This window comes from Limanda limanda, chromosome 7 (assembly GCF_963576545.1).
Source record: "Limanda limanda chromosome 7, fLimLim1.1, whole genome shotgun sequence".
Classification (NCBI taxonomy): Eukaryota; Metazoa; Chordata; class Actinopteri; order Pleuronectiformes; family Pleuronectidae; genus Limanda; species Limanda limanda.
Genome location: NC_083642.1, coordinates 6,713,028 through 6,730,435, shown reverse-complemented (window position 1 = coordinate 6,730,435; position 17,408 = coordinate 6,713,028). Strand labels below are relative to the sequence as shown.

Here is a 17,408-nt window from a genome sequence, read left to right as displayed (position 1 = left end):
TGCCTGTGTCTGTGCTTTAATAAAGTTTTATATTGTCCCTTATACAGTAGATTTTCATACGAGTAAATACCTCTGTTCTGCTTGCCATGAATGGGATGGAATGGCAGAGGTATTATCATATTCACTGCAATGATCCTGTCTGTAATCTAAGAAACCTCTCTGTACTTTTAAGTGCATGTCTGCAGACCAATATGTTTTACTCAGTCTTTGAATGGAGTATAGTGTCTCTAGAGCTGGTCAACATGCCTAAGCTCTTCACTTTGGTAAATTAAAAACTCTTTGACTCGCACTACACGGCCTGGTGATGTAGTGTTTTTATGTAAGACCTAATAATTCTGCCCATTCTTTTGATAAATTCCTTGCATTTTCAAAATAATACGATTTTCAGAAAAATATGTTTGAAAAGAATATAATTTCTCAAATTTTTCTTTCTCCAGCAGTAATTAACTGATAGGAAATTAACAATAAACAGCAGCCTCTAACAATTTAAATAGAGAGGAAATTTCCAGCAATTTTGCCAAAAACAGAAACAGAAAGAAATCTAAGCTGATGCTCGGAGAAAATCTGCTTCTCACAGAGGAGGCAGATCTGAGAAGACATGTAATGAAAGGGAAATTTAGTACCAAAAGTGTGCCAAGTGACAAGAGTACACAAAAAAAGACGCATAGAAAGAGATTGGAAACAAAATGAATGCCAGCTTTACTCTTGTTGCTTGTACTCTGTGGAATACAACACATCCTGTCAGAACTGTGTCAGGAGATTGGAGCTTACAAGAAGTCCACTCCTGCAACTGGTAAGCAATAAAATTACTCTATTCTGAATTATGCACATTACTTCAGATAACGTATTGTTCATGACCAGTGGTACATTGTTCAGCGAGTGTGCTTAATGCTCCGGGAGCGCTACTCGTACAATCACATTTTTCAGGCTGACATCTTAGAAAACGATGTGAGAGAAGAACAGGATGCTGTTTGATGTTCTGCTGTGTACTACAGGTAAAGAAGTCTATCTAAGGAATAAAGTTTTCTCCTGCAACTATGAAAAGGCAACACTAAGCAGAAACTGAACTGTATTTACAAGAGATGGCACAATGTTGTGGCAATGGTTGTGTTTGCTGTAGAAACATCCAGTGACTCTGTATTTCTTGCAGGCATAGGTTTTAAAAAATGTACTCCTTGCCAGTCTTCTTTTTATTGGTATTTTTTGTTTTCTCGTACTTGGGAGCTTTGCAGCCTCTTATCACTCAGACATCTCCTCATACTTAGCGCTGTCAGTGCAGGATAAGGCAGCTTTGCTCCAAAAGAGCCTCTTACTGTGACGATTAAGCTGGCACTATAATTCTAGGATTGGTTTGTAAAGGTGTTTGTAAACATTGGCATCACACTTCTGCAGAGATGTGTAAACAAACACCCGACACCTCGAACACACTTTCTATTTCCTACGTTCAAGGTCTACGAAATTTGGCAATGGTGCTTAGTGAACACCTTTTTTTTTTTACAAACCACTCACCCACTGATGGGGCCGATTTATCCTGATGGCGTCAATAGAAAGAGCTCAGACACTTGATCTTCTCGAGCATCATTTCGTCTTCCTACTTTTTACTTCCTACTTATCAACACAAATTAGAACTTAGTTCTAATTTAGGCTTTTCTAAACTAAACTAATATAGAACCCATTTATTGTCATTTATGGAGATATATAATTCCATCTGCATTTGGGCTAATGCAATAATCATTGATTTATTTATTTTAAAAACTCCAGTCAACAAAATAACTAGAAGTTGATGTGGCTGAATTTTAAGGATCAGATTAGGACCAGAAGTTTGCACAAGTCCACAGAGAGACACATTATCGATGTTTTATGATAGTTTTTTTAAAAGAGCATAATCTTGGTTAGAAATCAATAGTTACCCATAGCTGCAGTAAACAATTTTTTATAGTGTAAGATTCGAATCAGCACCTCTGACAGTGTTTATAAGCTTTTATTATGGGGTTACTTCAGGTTGTACTGTATTTATTTCAATGCCATAGTTTCTGATGGCATTATACTGCATCATATGATGTCCCTAGTATATTTTTTACACCCTCTGCAGTTACTGAATGTACTGCATATATATTTTAAGCACAGCACATCCCTTTTTTAAAGTTCTGATGGAGTACATCAATCTGAGCAAACACTATCTTGGTTGAACTCCTTGAGGAAATCTACAATGTAATTGTGCCTTCGCAGGGCTGAGCTTGGGCTGAGATCATATTTGGGGAGCTTGCCCTTTCGGTTGTATTTTTGTTGTCCATTTTTAGATGTTCTAAGTTGTTTCATAACGCTTCATGTAGCTTAGTATTTGTTCAGCTCTACTGCTTGTCCCATTTTGTATTTCGCCAAGGTTAAACAAAAGTGCTGGCCGGCAAAGGAACACCATGTATCTTTTTTATTTTTGTTGGGAGAGTGAAAGCAGGGAGAGAGGCTACTTCAGCTATTCCTCAGAGGGAAGAGGATCCTTGTTTTAGAGTATCAAAGGAGTGCATCATATCCACGCTAAAAAAAATAGAACCTGTTAGGATGGAGTGTAGGTCGGAAGATACATCATCTGCAGCCGGATGGAGGAGGCTGGCCTGACACCGAGTGGATGTTTCACAGACATTCTCCAGGAAATCCCTTTGCCTGTGCTTTATACTCAGTAGGAGGCCGGGCTGGAGGTGGCGTATGGGTAATCAGTGGAAGGCCACATGGGTTCTTCAGATTCATGGCATCCTTCCTGCTCGCCCTACTCACTTTCTTTGGTCCATCTCTCTATCTCCGTCTCTCTCTCTCGTTGTCTCTCTTGTTGTATGTTGGTCTTTGATCTCTAAAGGTCCTTGAGAATGAAGAGCCAGCAACAACAGCAGGCTGGGATTCTCTGTGGGCCTGCTTGGATCCCAGCCCATCATGCCCTTTTCTATCTGATGGACGGCTCCAGGCATTACAGTGCCGCTATAGCCCTGCTGTATTAGGCCTTCATCTGATTAAACCTGCTCTCATTGTCAAAGGCAGGGAACTAAAACTAGGGCTATCATTGACCTTGTTTGTAAGCTGCAGGGATAGTCTTTAAAATGCAGGCATTTCTCGAGTCTGTGCATTCTTTAATGTCATTAATCATGTTTTGCTGTAAAGCTGATTGATGCATTTCCTTACCAGTTTGGGGGGAAACCATAGAGCCACACAGTCCATCTTGTGTTTTGTAATATTTGTCTCTCCTACAGCATGTGTTCAGCATTTATTAAATGTGCAGAGGAGGAACCTAAGCAGTTGGCACGTTGACATGACTATGGATGCAAAGCTGATTGGGCTGTCATTTTCTCCTTGCTTAAAACCAGATGCAGAGTGACTAACTAACAAGGTGTTTGCATCAAATCAGATTCTCCTGGACCCAGTCCCAAATCTTCAGATAAGAAGATCAAATATTGTATCCTTTGTAATTAATATACTGAAGTAACCAAAAATTTAAATATCCTAAAGCACAACTCCCTTGAAATAAATTGAATTCAACAACGTAACATTTTAAAACACATTTTCTAGTGTACGAGTTTGCACCTGTAGGTCTGGTTTAAACAAAATGTAAGAGTTTGTATTTAAGAAAAATTGTTGGGTTGAAAAACATCTTGCTTTGTGACATTACTCTGCCTCCATAGGTCACCCTGACCTTCTGGGTTACACATTTGTATTTCATCGAATCACAGTACCAAAGGTTATCCCCCTTAAGTTCATTGTTTTTGTCCTATCAAAGCTGCCTGTTCAAGCAGCTCTTATGATCGGGTCCAGGAGGATTCAGATGTCCTTTTGGTTGGGTGTCCTTGAGGCCTTTGTTCATCGGGGCAGTATGAGAAGTCCCTTTCCTCCTCAAGATGTTTACACATCAATAAAAGTGGCTGAATTTGAAAAATAAAGCCGACAAGGACATAATGATCCATCCCACAGGTCCCAGATCCAGGACTGAGCCAGTTCTTAAAAACCTTTTTAGCAAGGATAAAGTTGGAGAATAAGGAAGCTCTCAGTAGGTTTGTCTTCCAGCGTTCGTTTTAAGTGCTAGGTCATTTATCCTGTCATGTTTCAATGATTCTTTCTCTGAAGTTGTTCGTACAACAGTAGGGACAGAGACTACCTCTTTTCCGCTGTTTTGCTCTAGTCACCTGAACGTCTCAAAGTTTGCTTCTTTGCCGCAGGCTCTCAAGCCCTGTTAAGAAAATATTTCCAGAATAAGCTTACATCTAATAAATGTCGAGGACACAACAGCTCTGCAGTAAAGACTGAATTATGCTTATTTCAAAGATAGTGGACACTGAAATGATGAGTGGCAGCAGAGCGAGGTGTTTATCTCAATGTTCAACTCTACTCCGTCATTATATTCACAACTCATGGATGTATCCGTCTTAAATGAGTGATCTTTGCAGCTTATTTGAAAAATATATCTCTGGCAGTTTGTGCTGCAGAGGAGTTGATGTTAAGGTTACTCAGTAGCAGGTCATACAGGGAACAATAGGACAAACTGGAGTGTATGATTTCTGCTGCCTCTGTATTTACATAAAGATTAACGACAGGAACGACCTTAAAAATGGCATAAACCCTTTAATTGATATGAAAGTTTTAATTAAAAAAACTTCGTTGGCACTTTTTTTTTTTTTTTTACTATAAATATTTCCCGAGCAGAACTTGTGCAGCTTGTTTAATCCCCTTTACTTCAGAGCTTGTAAAGCACTGAACCTGAAACGTATTTGAATGAATGTACAGTACAGATAGCCAATGTGTCTGACACAGCACTCTGGGACTTGCATGCTCTTAGTTCTACCTTTTTGTCGCCTCGGTATCCAGTGGAAGTTTGTGTTGCTTTTCATCTTTATATTGTATGAGCTTTGTCTTTGGTGTACTTTTAATTTTCTATAGATTAGTATATTGTAGTTGTAGCCACCCCCCTCTCCACACACACTGATTTATGTGTGTTTTTTTGAGTTTGCTCTCCAGCTTGAGCCTATAAGGTTGAATTGTCAACACAGTGTATTTCAAGAGTCCATAATAACCAGTCCTCCTCCCTTCCCCCCTTTTTCTCCCACTCCTCTGGCCTGTCCTTTAGCAGAACCTTGAGGCACCATTGAAATTCTGCGCTGCCTTTTGAAATCTCTGTTGATGAGGAAGCGTGGACCCACAGTGGCTCCGCTGTTCTCCCACTGCAGGATATTTCTCTAAGTCATGTTTATATACTATAAGTAGAAAGGAGTGGAAGTGCTTTGATGGTATCTAACAATGAAAGTGCTCAGAAATCTCCCCTGGACCGGAGGCATAAATGCTTCAGCTCGGCTGTGATTCTCCCATGACACGTTCACTTCCTCAATAGGACAAGCTGGCAAACGTTTTTCTTTCTGCATTACACACGGCGACTCTTGGGTGATATTATGTGAAACCAATGATGCGAGTCACACTGAAACAAAACACGTGTATCGTAGATTTATAACAGCAAAGTGGGCGAAGATATATTTGCAGTAGTTGCAGTGAGGAGTGGGGGGTGAATGGATATCATTGCCTCAGTATTTACTCTTGCCTCTGCTTTACTGAACGCCAACATTAGTTGATATATTTGCAATCGCACTTTGATCGCTTAAACATAATATATAAATATTTTCCTTATCCACAAATTGATCTAATTGGGAGGTTGACTCAGGACGTTTGTGGTTATGTTTGTTTCCTTTTTCTGATGCTTTGTACATGTTTCCAGACTTGAGGAAAAAAAATCAACAACAACAACAAAAACTTCAAATGCATGAGCTGATCTCGTTTGAAGTTTGTACTTTGCTGCCTCGCTGCTATCTGTGAGAAATGATTGTGCTTTACTATAAAGTCAGCTGCACACACATCTTCATTAAATGTTGGTAGATAAACCATTAATCCGTTCAAGCACTATTTTATTTCCATTTATTCTTGTCCACCCACACGGTACAGCAAACACAGAGAGAAACCATCCCTCCAGAGTATTCCTTGACCAGCTCTGATGATGGAGGGTGTTTCTTTTTGTGGACACAACTCTCTCTCTGTTTCTCTGTGTCCGTTCTCTCCTGTGACCTTTGAGAAGACCGTCTACTGTATTGAGTTTCCAAGTATCGTGTATGGTATGTGAATTGATCATAAGAGGAAGAGATATGTTCCAGTAAGTCTTTCCAATATGTGTGTGTGTGTGTGTGTGTGTGCGTTTGCATTAAGTTGTGCCTCTATTGCCATTCATGTAGTGTTGGGGTTAGGTCAATATTATATTAGCACTGCCATCGCATTTTCCACATCCCCATGAATAATGTAAAAGTCGGATATCCCCTCATATAAATACAGCCCATTATCGCTCTGTATCCTTGGCTGACGTTAGTCGGTCCATATCCCCCCCTGATTTCATTAACCTTATTGTGTGGTATCACCAAATGGTGGCCTAAAGTTGTTGCCACAAGAGATAGACCCCTTTCAGTGGAGAAAGAGACCTTATTGTGACCTTGTTGGAGACAATCAATGGCCTTTATCTCTCCCAATGCATAATAAATCCTACAAAAGGGTTGGTCCACACATCCTTGTAATGTATTGACCTGCACCGCCAACATTTATCAACTGGACTAGCCGGCTAAATAATTTAGCTTTTGAGCTTAGACCGTACTTAGTCAGCGGCACCCAGGCAAAGTTCGTCCCATCCAAGTTAGACTGATGCGCTCCGCAGGAAGCAAAGAATAGCGGTGAATAGAACTTTATTAACTGTATCAAGCAGAGAAACCAGAGTTCAACTTCCCATACAGCCTTGCTACACAGAAAACACAAACACAGCATACACTCAGGACCCGTTTTAGCGGTGAGGTCAAATTACAAGGTCAGCCACTGTGCAGGTCTGTGGTTCAACTCTGCCTCGCTAAAGCAGCACCTGTGCAATCGCAGCTCGCGGCGAGAATCAAACCTTTCATCTCGTGGCTTTTGAGTGACCTGACTTATCTCCGAAGCGAACTTCCTCCTCTTCGACAGACACAATATATCCCGCTCTGCTTGCAGATAAGGAAACGCTCTCAGACAGCAGTTTGACCGCTATTAGACCGGCTTTCTAAACTGTACATTTGTTTGTCGTGCTCAGTTCTTTAGCGCTGTATTGCCACAGGGTTTCCAGTCACCGCCTCTTGAATCAACACAAGTGCTTAAACCACTGTTGTTGGCAGAAGAAAATTGCTTTCATTTACAAGAGCAAACTATAGATTTTTTTTTTTTCTTAAGACTGTTACTGGCAGGTATAACACCTGCAATCCTGCTTTACTTCTTAAATCAGAGTAATTGAATAACAAAACAACAACACATATTTTCTCTTTAGTGTCTGACAGTTTTAAGAAATGCTGGTTTTGTTTTGATTGAATGAGGAATAGTTAAAGTTTGCCCTGCAGTCATTCATTTCTCAAACCTCTCAGATCAAGACCTGCCCTAAATAAAGGATTAAAGGATGAAATTCTTAAACAACGATGAATCAAGACTTTGAATTCTGAGGTATAAATTACAGCTGACAACAGCTAGTTCAAATTCACATTTTGAATTTTTCCCATATTTTATTTCTTTCCACCCCCACACTTCACTCTGCTGTTTTCCTCAGGCTCAACCCCCTCTCCTTGGATATTTGCTCCCTGTGTTAATAAGAAATTGATGTTGCCGTTGACTTTTAGCAAAGCAACACCAGATTACCATACATGTCATGAATACTAAACAAAAGGTAGGGACTTGCTCAGGCTGAAGCTTGTTCCCAAACCCGCCCTTTAACCAAATCATGTTTCCCAAGATGACAGAGGGAATTGTTCTAATAGGCTGATCGAAGCAGGGTATAGCTGTACACCTGGACACCTAATGGACAATTCCACTGGAGCGGCGAGGGCGCTGGGCAATCCATTATGTATTTGTACATGATGTTTATGTAAACATCTGCTCGGGGTGTTGTTAGTTATTTATTTGATTTATTTCACTCTCCCTGCTGGTGTGGCTGACTGACTGTATGTGCTGATTGTAATCGCCAAATCCAGGGACGTGAAGACTGACTTCCTTGGTGTTGCTCATTCCAACTTGGCTACCACATGGTGGAGGACATAAGATCCTTTTTAATCCTTAAATTTAGAAGTGAATAGCATTTCCTGTATTGTCCTTGGATACAATGGAGAGAGTACAGTAGGTTTAAGTTGCATTCACACAAATAAAAAAAAAAACAGATAAAAGAGATTAAGCCATTTATAAATAAAAAACGATAAAAAAATATAATTGAAAATCATTCTCAAGTATGATACTCAACATGATAAGATAGCACATTGTTGTAAAAGATAGATTTTTTGTTTTGTTGAGTGCTGAATGATATTGTATGATATTGGTCCAGAGCAATAACAGATCACAAAAACCGGGCTAATCTAATTTAACGTCTGGATGCCGACATGCATTCGAATCATCTCCGGCAGACTGTTATTAATGCCACACAGAGCGGTCCCTTAAATCAAGTTCAGCTCCATGGACGCGTGGACATTTCATACCAAAGACCTTCAAAGATATCTCTGAAATTCTTTGATTTAAACTGATTTTTGCAAACAAAATCTGCATAAATGTAATACTTTCCACTCTCCATTATCAATGTTTCTCAAGATTGCATCACTGTGAATAAGCTAATAATCACAAGTACGCTGATGGAAGCTTAAGATATCAGACTGGCAAAAGCTAACGTCTATATTAAACTGAAAAAAAAACAAAAATAACCCAGTGACATTTTAATACAGATTGTCTCGGTGGGTGTGCAATAAGGCATCAAAGACGGGATGTACATATATTGTCGCTGCATAATGAAACAAGCTTCTTCTAGTGGACCCCCCCCCCAAAACCTGTTAGCGCAACATGCTATCTACTGCCAGTGTGCTGACATGATGGCTTTTCCAGTGAGCGAGCAGGGTTGCCAATAGTGTCTGGGCTGGAATGGGCTGGTGGCGTAGGAAGGAGGGGAGAGCCAGGCTCGATGGTGCTCTATAAATACCCCCTGTCACACTTATATCAAATCAGCCCTGCACTCTAAAGGGCTGGCGTGAGTGTTCAGGGTGTTTTTCACACATGTCTTCAGAGGTCCACGGGGTCCGGAAAGGTCAGCGCTACGCTCAATAGCACATTTATACGAGTGGCTTTGTGCATTGATGTTTATCGTGATGGGTGTTGCAGATATAAAGTATCATTAGATTTAATTATCCAGGGGGGGTTTATGTGATAAGGGTGTGAAATCGCTGCATCCAGCCGGTGTTACATTCATCTTACTCCACGTGGCCGTGTGGAAGCTAAATGAATGAAGGATTTAGACATTAACCAAACAAGCATTATTAGCATACGTTGCATTCAAAACATTGCCACTGAAATCCGCTCAGCCGGATCCTCTCTCCTGGAGATAAATTACTTGATGCCGTTTGGCGTTTAGTTGGTTTTCAAGTCAAGACAACATTTTCCTTTTTTGTTTTAAGTCTCCCTCTTTCCTATTTGCAAGGAAAATGAAATTAAACACACTCCAGCGATATATTTTTGTGACGCCACTATTGACAGGACATTGTTGTCTTGATCTGATAATAATTTGGTTTGGTTTAGGTAAAACAACATGGGTAGGTTCAGGGAAAAGTCATGTTTTTGGATAAAAATGAATGCTTCGTCAAAGGTTAGGGGATCTTTGTTGTCATGGTTACTGTGTTGAGGTCTGGAAATGGAATGAAAAGAAACAGTGATGGATGAATTGTGGAAAACCAACAGCAATCTCACACGTTAGAAGTCTTGACTTTTCACAGTTCCTTTTATTCATGTCCTCCCTATGTGGTTTGTTGTTCCGTAGCGTCACATTGAGCCAAACGCTCCTAAAGGACAAAAATCGTGTTTCTTATTACCACAACACGGTTTTGTTACGTGAACAAATACACAATGCATATTTAGGGAGTTTGCTGAAACAAGAGATTCTATTTTGCCGGGGAGGACAGTCTTCTTCCCATAGGTAACTATCCCTTAGACTGCCCTTAATAAGTGTTGCTTTGGTTTGAATTTATTCATCCTGATTTGTCATTCTCGAAAAAAGACAGCTCCCTTGAGGCTCCAGTGTTGGGGAACCCCTGATTTAAAAGGCAAACACGGCGGCCTGATGCCCCCGCTGCAGCTGCTGGTGCCGATGATGATGAAGTTTCCAGGGAAGGGATGATAATCCTGACACTGCATCCTCCTAACTCAGTGAGCCATGCAGTATAGATATAGATGTGTTGCTGGCAGATTGGAAGGTAGATTTCCCATCTACACCTCCTGTGGTGGCTGGTGCCTCAGGGGAGCAGCTATGTAAATAATGAATGCCTGTGGGTGTGAAACATGCACAGATAACCTTCAAGACAGGCGCGGATCAGTGCCTTCACATTAGCTGATAGGATTAAGGTTAAAATCTACAGAAACCTCTCCATAAGAAAACACGAATCTAGCCTCAGCGAATAGCAGGTTACGTGGGTACGTAGTGTTCAGCCGATAAGGACGGGTAGAGGTAATCACGGGTGACTGGTTATAGTTCAGCAATCTGAGGACGGAAATGACAGCGCTACATATCTCTGCCTTTCTTCAGCTAAAAATCTAAATGAGCAGTCGAATCATTTCTGTGGGCAAAGTTCTACTTTGTTTTGCCAAATAGAAAAGTCACGAGTTAGCTTTACAGATGGTTGATGAGTCACAGCATATTTCTGTAAAGGGTTGATCTGTGTGTTTGAGTGACGGAGATGACTTTTCATGAGACATCAGATTTCTAAAAGGACATAGAGCCAGTGTCTTACTGCCAATTTACAGTCTCAGTATTCAAATATGACAAAACAAAGTCTCAGCGAGATCCTCCTGCTTCTGAGCCCTGTTGAGAAACAAACTCATTGAGCATATGTTGGCATCCATAAGAGAGGGAAATAGGTAGGGAACAAAACTAGTTCTCTCTGTTGTCCCATCTGTCTGCTGAGGACTCTGTGCACCCAACGGCGGCCCGCTCATTTCTCTTTCTCACAAGTCAGCTCTCGCTGTGCAACAGAAGATGTCCCACTATTCTCTCATCTCTGTCACGATGCCCTACTCACAATCACTTTGGTGCACTGACACCATCGAGTCGGAGGCTTGAGGGAACAGTGCTAATAGTAGACTGGATTAATACATCTGAGAGAATGAAATCCACCGTGAATGACCCTCCAATTACAGTAAGGGAAATCTTGTTTAGCTCAGATGAGCACTTAGAAGTTGTTAGCTGGAAATTATGAATCTGGAAATTAGTGTCCTTGCCTCTAAGTATTTGGCCGTGTGTGAGAATTATACCTGGAGTAATAACTCATTAAACTTGAGCAATTAGCATAAACAGCTGTAACACAATGACCCCATTCATCAGCGATATTGGGGCCTTCATGTTTTATAATGTGTATCTATCTGTCTGTTTATATCAGCACCGGTAGAAATATGCTCCGAACAACACAAAAACCTGCATTGAATGTAGGATCGGCATTGCCTCAAGGTCAGTGACTGATGATGCGTGTGTCCGTCTTTGATTCTTATCCCCCCCCCAACCCGGCGAACGCTTCACGGTCTGAGTCTGAATGAGGAAATAGAGAGTGAGTGAGACAGAATCACCACAGGGACAAGGGGGGTCCGGGCAGCGTTGTTAAGCCGAGCTCCAGGCTTGTCCTGTAGGACGGTTAAACCTGAAGTCCAAACCAAGCTTAGAGAGAGGGGCGGAAGCTAATCCCTCATCCTCAGGCAGGTGCATCACAAAGGCTAAACATTTACACAGGAAGACCGACCAGGGGAGAAAGTTTGGATAATTGAAGTCGGCTAAGAAATGAGCATGTGCACCCTTGAGTCGGCTCTGCTGTGTGGTATTACTTTTTAATGTTATCAAGGTGAAAGCAGTGGGGGGTTTCATGGCCCAACCTTTTTAACATTGTTTATTGCTACCCACCTTGGGATTTAAAGAGAGCAGTGAGGTGGGGAGTCCATGTGGTGCTGGGGAGAGAGCGTTTTACCCCTTTACTTTAGTTTGTTGCACAAAAACAACTGAATGGACGGAAATTGGAAGGGTGCAGTATGTGTTAGGGAAGAAGCCATTACATTTTGGTGGGGATCCAGGGATAGTTATTCACCTTCTTGAACATTAGGGTGTAATAATTCTGGGATCAGACACATTCTCACAACTGATGTGTATGAGTGTGTGAAATCTGGTGCAGCTTGATTGGAGATAAACTCTGCTGAGTGCCAGTGGCTGTGCCTCGTGTCAATGGCACTCTGTGTTAGTGTATCTATCGCAATATAAATCTCCAATTTAATATTTGTCAAATGAGAGATATAGTAATTGACTTTATTCCCAGCTATAGATAAAAAAGTATAGAGTGACCCAGGCAGAGGGAGGATGCGTGATCATTTTCCGTTCCACAAGCCTTAATCATTCATGACACCGCCCGCTGTCTCGACAAGGTGTCTTTGTCTTTGACTGTCCTGATTCCCCTCAGCAGCACAACAGCCAAAGTCAAATTGAATCCAGAAAGGAGGATTTTAAACGGAAAGATAAGGGGGCAGATATGCCTTAATCATCATTTGCTCTTGATTAGAAAATCAATGGCCTTTGATGCCAGAGTGCATGTCTGCCTTTGGAGTTAAGAGTGTGACAATGACAATGTGGACTGGAAAATTGGCCTTTTAAACAGCTACTATCGCTTTGTTGTTTGGAGCCCCATTCTTTAATGCAGTGAAAAGTCTCCTCTATCACATAATGTCTGCCTGTCAAAGAAATTACTTTCTCTCTCGCTCCTGTGTGAAACTTTGCTAAAGCAATCCTTTCGAAGCTTAGAAAGCACAGGGAATTTCTTAGTTTGTAGAGCTGACTTTCACAGTATTTCCCTTGATTTATGTAACAGATGAGAAATAAAGTTGTCACTCAATTCTCTGTGGCAGTTTTGAGATATGCCAAAGAGAGGAAATCTTTGATGCCTTCCCAGGTTTACCTGTCAGAAAGGTTTAAAGGCAGCGCGTCCCAAGTTATAGTAAGGGGGAGACTACGGCAGAACAATTTTTGCTCCGTGTTGATGTATAAAAAAAACACAGAACCTAAAGAGTTAACGTAGTATAGGTGTATTTTCAAAAAATCTTCCGGCATTAGAAGTGCAGAGGTTTTGCTTACTTGCCTTTATAGCTTCCTTAACAATGGATATTTGTACTTCCAGAACAGCTGATGCTAAAAACGCCTCACTATCCCAGCCTACAGTTTACCATATGTACATTTCACATCCTATAACAGAAGATTAGGGAGCCTGGCTATCTCTCCTCTGATTAATATGCTGCGGGTGATGATTTTTAAACTCAGCTTACCAGGCGACTTCCCCTCACTCTCCTGTCCTCTAGTCTCCGCCTTTGTGCCATGCTGTTGTACTGGCTGTGCTTTTACCAGCTCTGCATATCGATCCTGCTTTATCACCACTGGCTCCCCCCCCCCCCACCCGGAATAAGCCTGCAGGAATATGGATGAGGTCTGGTTGGCAGGGGATGCACTGCTGGTTAATATGCGCTGCATGAGGATATGATGAAATTCACATTTTATATGTCTTATATATGTACACTGATCTGTGTGTGGGGAACGTCCCTTATGGTAAATGACACTAGACGAAAAGCAGTATTATTGTCACAGTGAACCTCTACGGACAGGCCTAATCCCCTGCTGTAACCAACTGTTTCCATGATGTTACCTCGGCGTTCGCCAGGGAAGACAAGGTGGGTCTATCGGCGTTTGCGGACCTTAAGGGGGATTTGGAGAACAAAGGAGAGAGCCGCGGGGGGGCTCGCTGAGCCTCGCGGACCGATCGCGACGTGTGATCTAATTAGCATATGAATCGGAGTCCAGCCGCTGGCTAGAACCTATCTCTACTCACCATTGGAGGAAACCACAGACCCTTGAAACTAATGTCACTCGTGATTGGTTGGTAGAAGTGTTGCTATTGGTCACCTTATGGGTCATTGCAGTGCACACGTGGGGTCACAGCATTCCGCACGTGGGGTAAGCCCCTCCCACACAATATTTATAATAAAAATGTATATATTAATATTTATTATTATTTATAAGTAAGCCTTTACCAAAAGCACTGCAGTTAATTAAAACTAAACATTCATGTGATGCTTGATGTTATAGGTGAACATATTGTACAGGGAACAAATGTGAACAAGGTATATGTGGAGTGAAAGCTTTATTTACATACAGCAAAAATATTGTACAAAAACTCAGATGAGGCTTGAAATGTTTCTCTGCAGCCTCTGGGTCATGACTTCTTTGTGGGACTCTTCTCCAGTGTGTAGACGTCTGTGGTGTGTAGCTGTGAGATCAGTGTAGCTTCCAGTCTTATATGAAGTGTGGGACACAGGTCGGTGCACTCCTGGCTGTGGAAGGATGGATCCATGTCATCTGTCCCGCTTCAATCAGCTGTAAACACATTCAGTAAAATTAGCACAGTTCAATTACAACATACACCTTTACATGTAACTGGAAAATTATTTAATGAATATAACCTTACCCTCTTTCTTCTCCGACAACTCCTCAATGCTGATGTAAGGTCTGGTCGGATCATACTGGCTCATAGTGTGTCTTTGTACGTCATGGACAGGCAGCTGGAAAACAACACATGTAACATGACTTTATTATTAATAAACGGAAATAGCCGCGCTGCATCACCGTTGGAAGATCCACAGCAAAAAAACACCAAAACAATTCAAAAACAGTTACTTACATTCAATGGCTTAATTTTCTGCACTTTAAATCCGGACTTTCAGCGTCTCAGCCTAACGCCTCTTTGTTTGTGTGTGTGTGTGTGTGTGTGTGGAGGGGGGGGGCTGAGGCTGTGAAAACATACAGAAAAAAGTCACGTTGGTGAAAAAACTTAACGAGAACAAACTGTTACATCTAAGTAATTCATACATATTTACACATGCACTAGATCTGCTCCAGCACTCGATGCTGTATTCGTATTTTAGCAACTTTCTCGCTATCCCAAAGAGTGGCGGACATGCTTTCAGATGTAGGGTTAGCTTAGTGGTTAGCATGGCGTCTCTAGCTCACCGTAACTCAGGGACTGTGCATCCGTCTTCTCCGCCTCGACTCGTCCACACCGGGCCCGCGGCTCTGCCTCCACACGCACTCATCTTCTCCTCCAGGGAACAGTGTCGTGTCGACTTCAGCAAGTTATTTACCCCGAAGACAGAGTCACTCGTACGGGACAAGCTAAACACGACCCGCTTCCTGTCTGCGGGACACTCGACGCTGCTGCACGGCGTTTACGAGGCTCTGATTGGACGAGTCCATCAGCTGATGACGCGAGCGGGTGACGTGAGCAGCGGTGTTTAGTACATTTACACACATGATTCACGCTGTTCTGTGTTCGTAACCTTATAGTTGAATGCACTTATCGTAAGTCGCTTTGGATAAAAGTGTTGACTGTTTTAATGGAATACTGAGAAAGTTTAATAACAACAATTAGACAATTGAAGTTCAAATTATGAAGGAATTTAAGCTCTATATTGTGTCTCCTTTATATTTAAAATAATAATCAAACTGAGTGGAGATGTATGTTGTATCCAAACAGCCGGCTGCTGTGTTTTGTCACTGTGCAGTCCATGGGGGATTAAATATTACACTGAAAAAATAAATCATTAAATCAATGAATGTTTCAAAGCAATTTTGAAAGTAGTGGTGAAAAGGTACCATTTATAATTCATGGAACAGCTTAGTTTGCCATTGACATGTGAATTTGATGCCAGTATTTTGGGAGGACAGATATTTTTATGGAAAGCCAGTAGAAGTTTGGAGCTTACAGGACACAGATGATCATACCCAGCATCATTTATTTGCTGGAAGAGGTGTGGTTTACACTTCCTCTGTGCATTTAACCAGCACAATTGAAAAAGTGACTGTAATCATGCCACTCTGTACAGTTGTTGAGATTTAGGATTGGATGACAATAAAAATTTGAAATAAAGTGCATTGTTTCATTTCTTTTGACTGCATTGACCTTTGTTCGTGTTATACAATATAATTCATTATAGCACACTTACTTACTTAAGAACAATTTAAAATTTCAGGTTTAATATTTATTTTAAGCCTGGTTTACTCAGCCAGATAGTTTGTTGGTGCCTCTTACATATTGGTGTTATCTGCTCTCAGGGAAACTGATTTGCATTTGTGAAGCTCAGAGCATTGTCATTTGCATGTGAAAGCGTCCTCTAGGAGTTGGAGCAGGGGGGGTCAAATCTCAACAGCTCACAGGCTTGACAACTGCAGGAACCCTGAGCGTTTCCTTTGCTGCCTGCAGATACGTGTGAAAGTCGTTAACCGAAGGATGTGCCAACACTTCTCTGCGACACAGATTGACACAAATGCTTCTTTTCATGCAGTGTGAGGTATGTTCTGTGAATCAGTGATAAAGGGAATTGGAAGTGGGTGTTTGGTGGAAATCCAGAAATACTAGTTGCATTTACCCCGGGGGGGGGAGGTTCGTCCTCGCCTGTCATATACGTGGTGCACTAGTGTACATAATGTATTGATTGCAATTCAAATAGAGGACTGACAGCTTCTAATCAGTGTTAAGGTATTAGCTGTTGCTATCTGTAAATGGAAATGTCAGAATTCAGCCTTCTTATCCGTTGCTCGCTGAACTAACATGCTCGCACATCTTCCCCCAGCTTACCTGGTTGACTGTTTTAGGATAACTATGAAAAATAAAACACATCTTCTTTTTCGTGTGTAATTTTTTTTATATGATTTGTATATATTTGTGCTGGGCCTTTGCATTTATGGTATAAAATAGTTATATTTTATAATACAAAACTATTACATGGGATTTAAGGTGATTGTGAATTATCTTGGTTCAAATTTACAAAGCTGGAGTAAAAAAAACCCCACACATTTATGTTCTGCTGCTATTTCTCTATTAGTGATGGAGTATTATTTGACGTGGGGAAGCTTTGTTTCCATAAAGAGGCATTTTTTTTCTTGCCTCCACCCAGAACATATCAAAGTAACTGCCTCCGATAATTGCAGTGAATCCTGACATATTTCGGTTTTTAAAACTTGTGAGTGCCAACATAGAGAGAGATGTTTGATGTGGAGAATTAAAGGTGTTCAAGGGCGCAGGGATAAAAGTCCTCGCTCAGTGGATCATAGAGACGACACATGGCAACACAACCGTCGCATTAGTGACTCTCAGTGGTTTTGTGTGATCTTTTGTGGGTAAAGAGATGACTTAGCGTGACTTTATGTGTATCCGCGGAGGCATGTCTCTATGTGCCCCCCCCCCATCTGTGCTAAAAGCAGACGTTAGCAGTGACAAGGACCACAGTCAAGC

At 41.4% G+C, this 17,408-nt stretch overlaps 1 protein-coding gene and 1 long non-coding RNA gene across 2 annotated transcripts in view; one reads left to right on the top strand and one right to left on the bottom strand.

Moving 5' to 3' along the window:
• Positions 1-17,408, top strand: part of camta1a (calmodulin binding transcription activator 1a) — a 294,400-nt gene that overhangs the window by 22,308 nt on the left and 254,684 nt on the right.
• LOC133005365 (uncharacterized) lies at positions 14,245-15,508 on the bottom strand. Its single transcript, XR_009678367.1, has 4 exons — positions 15,128-15,508; positions 14,799-14,907; positions 14,586-14,679; positions 14,245-14,494 (listed from the first exon to the last, which is right to left on the bottom strand). It is a non-coding gene; the product is annotated as an uncharacterized LOC133005365 (long non-coding RNA).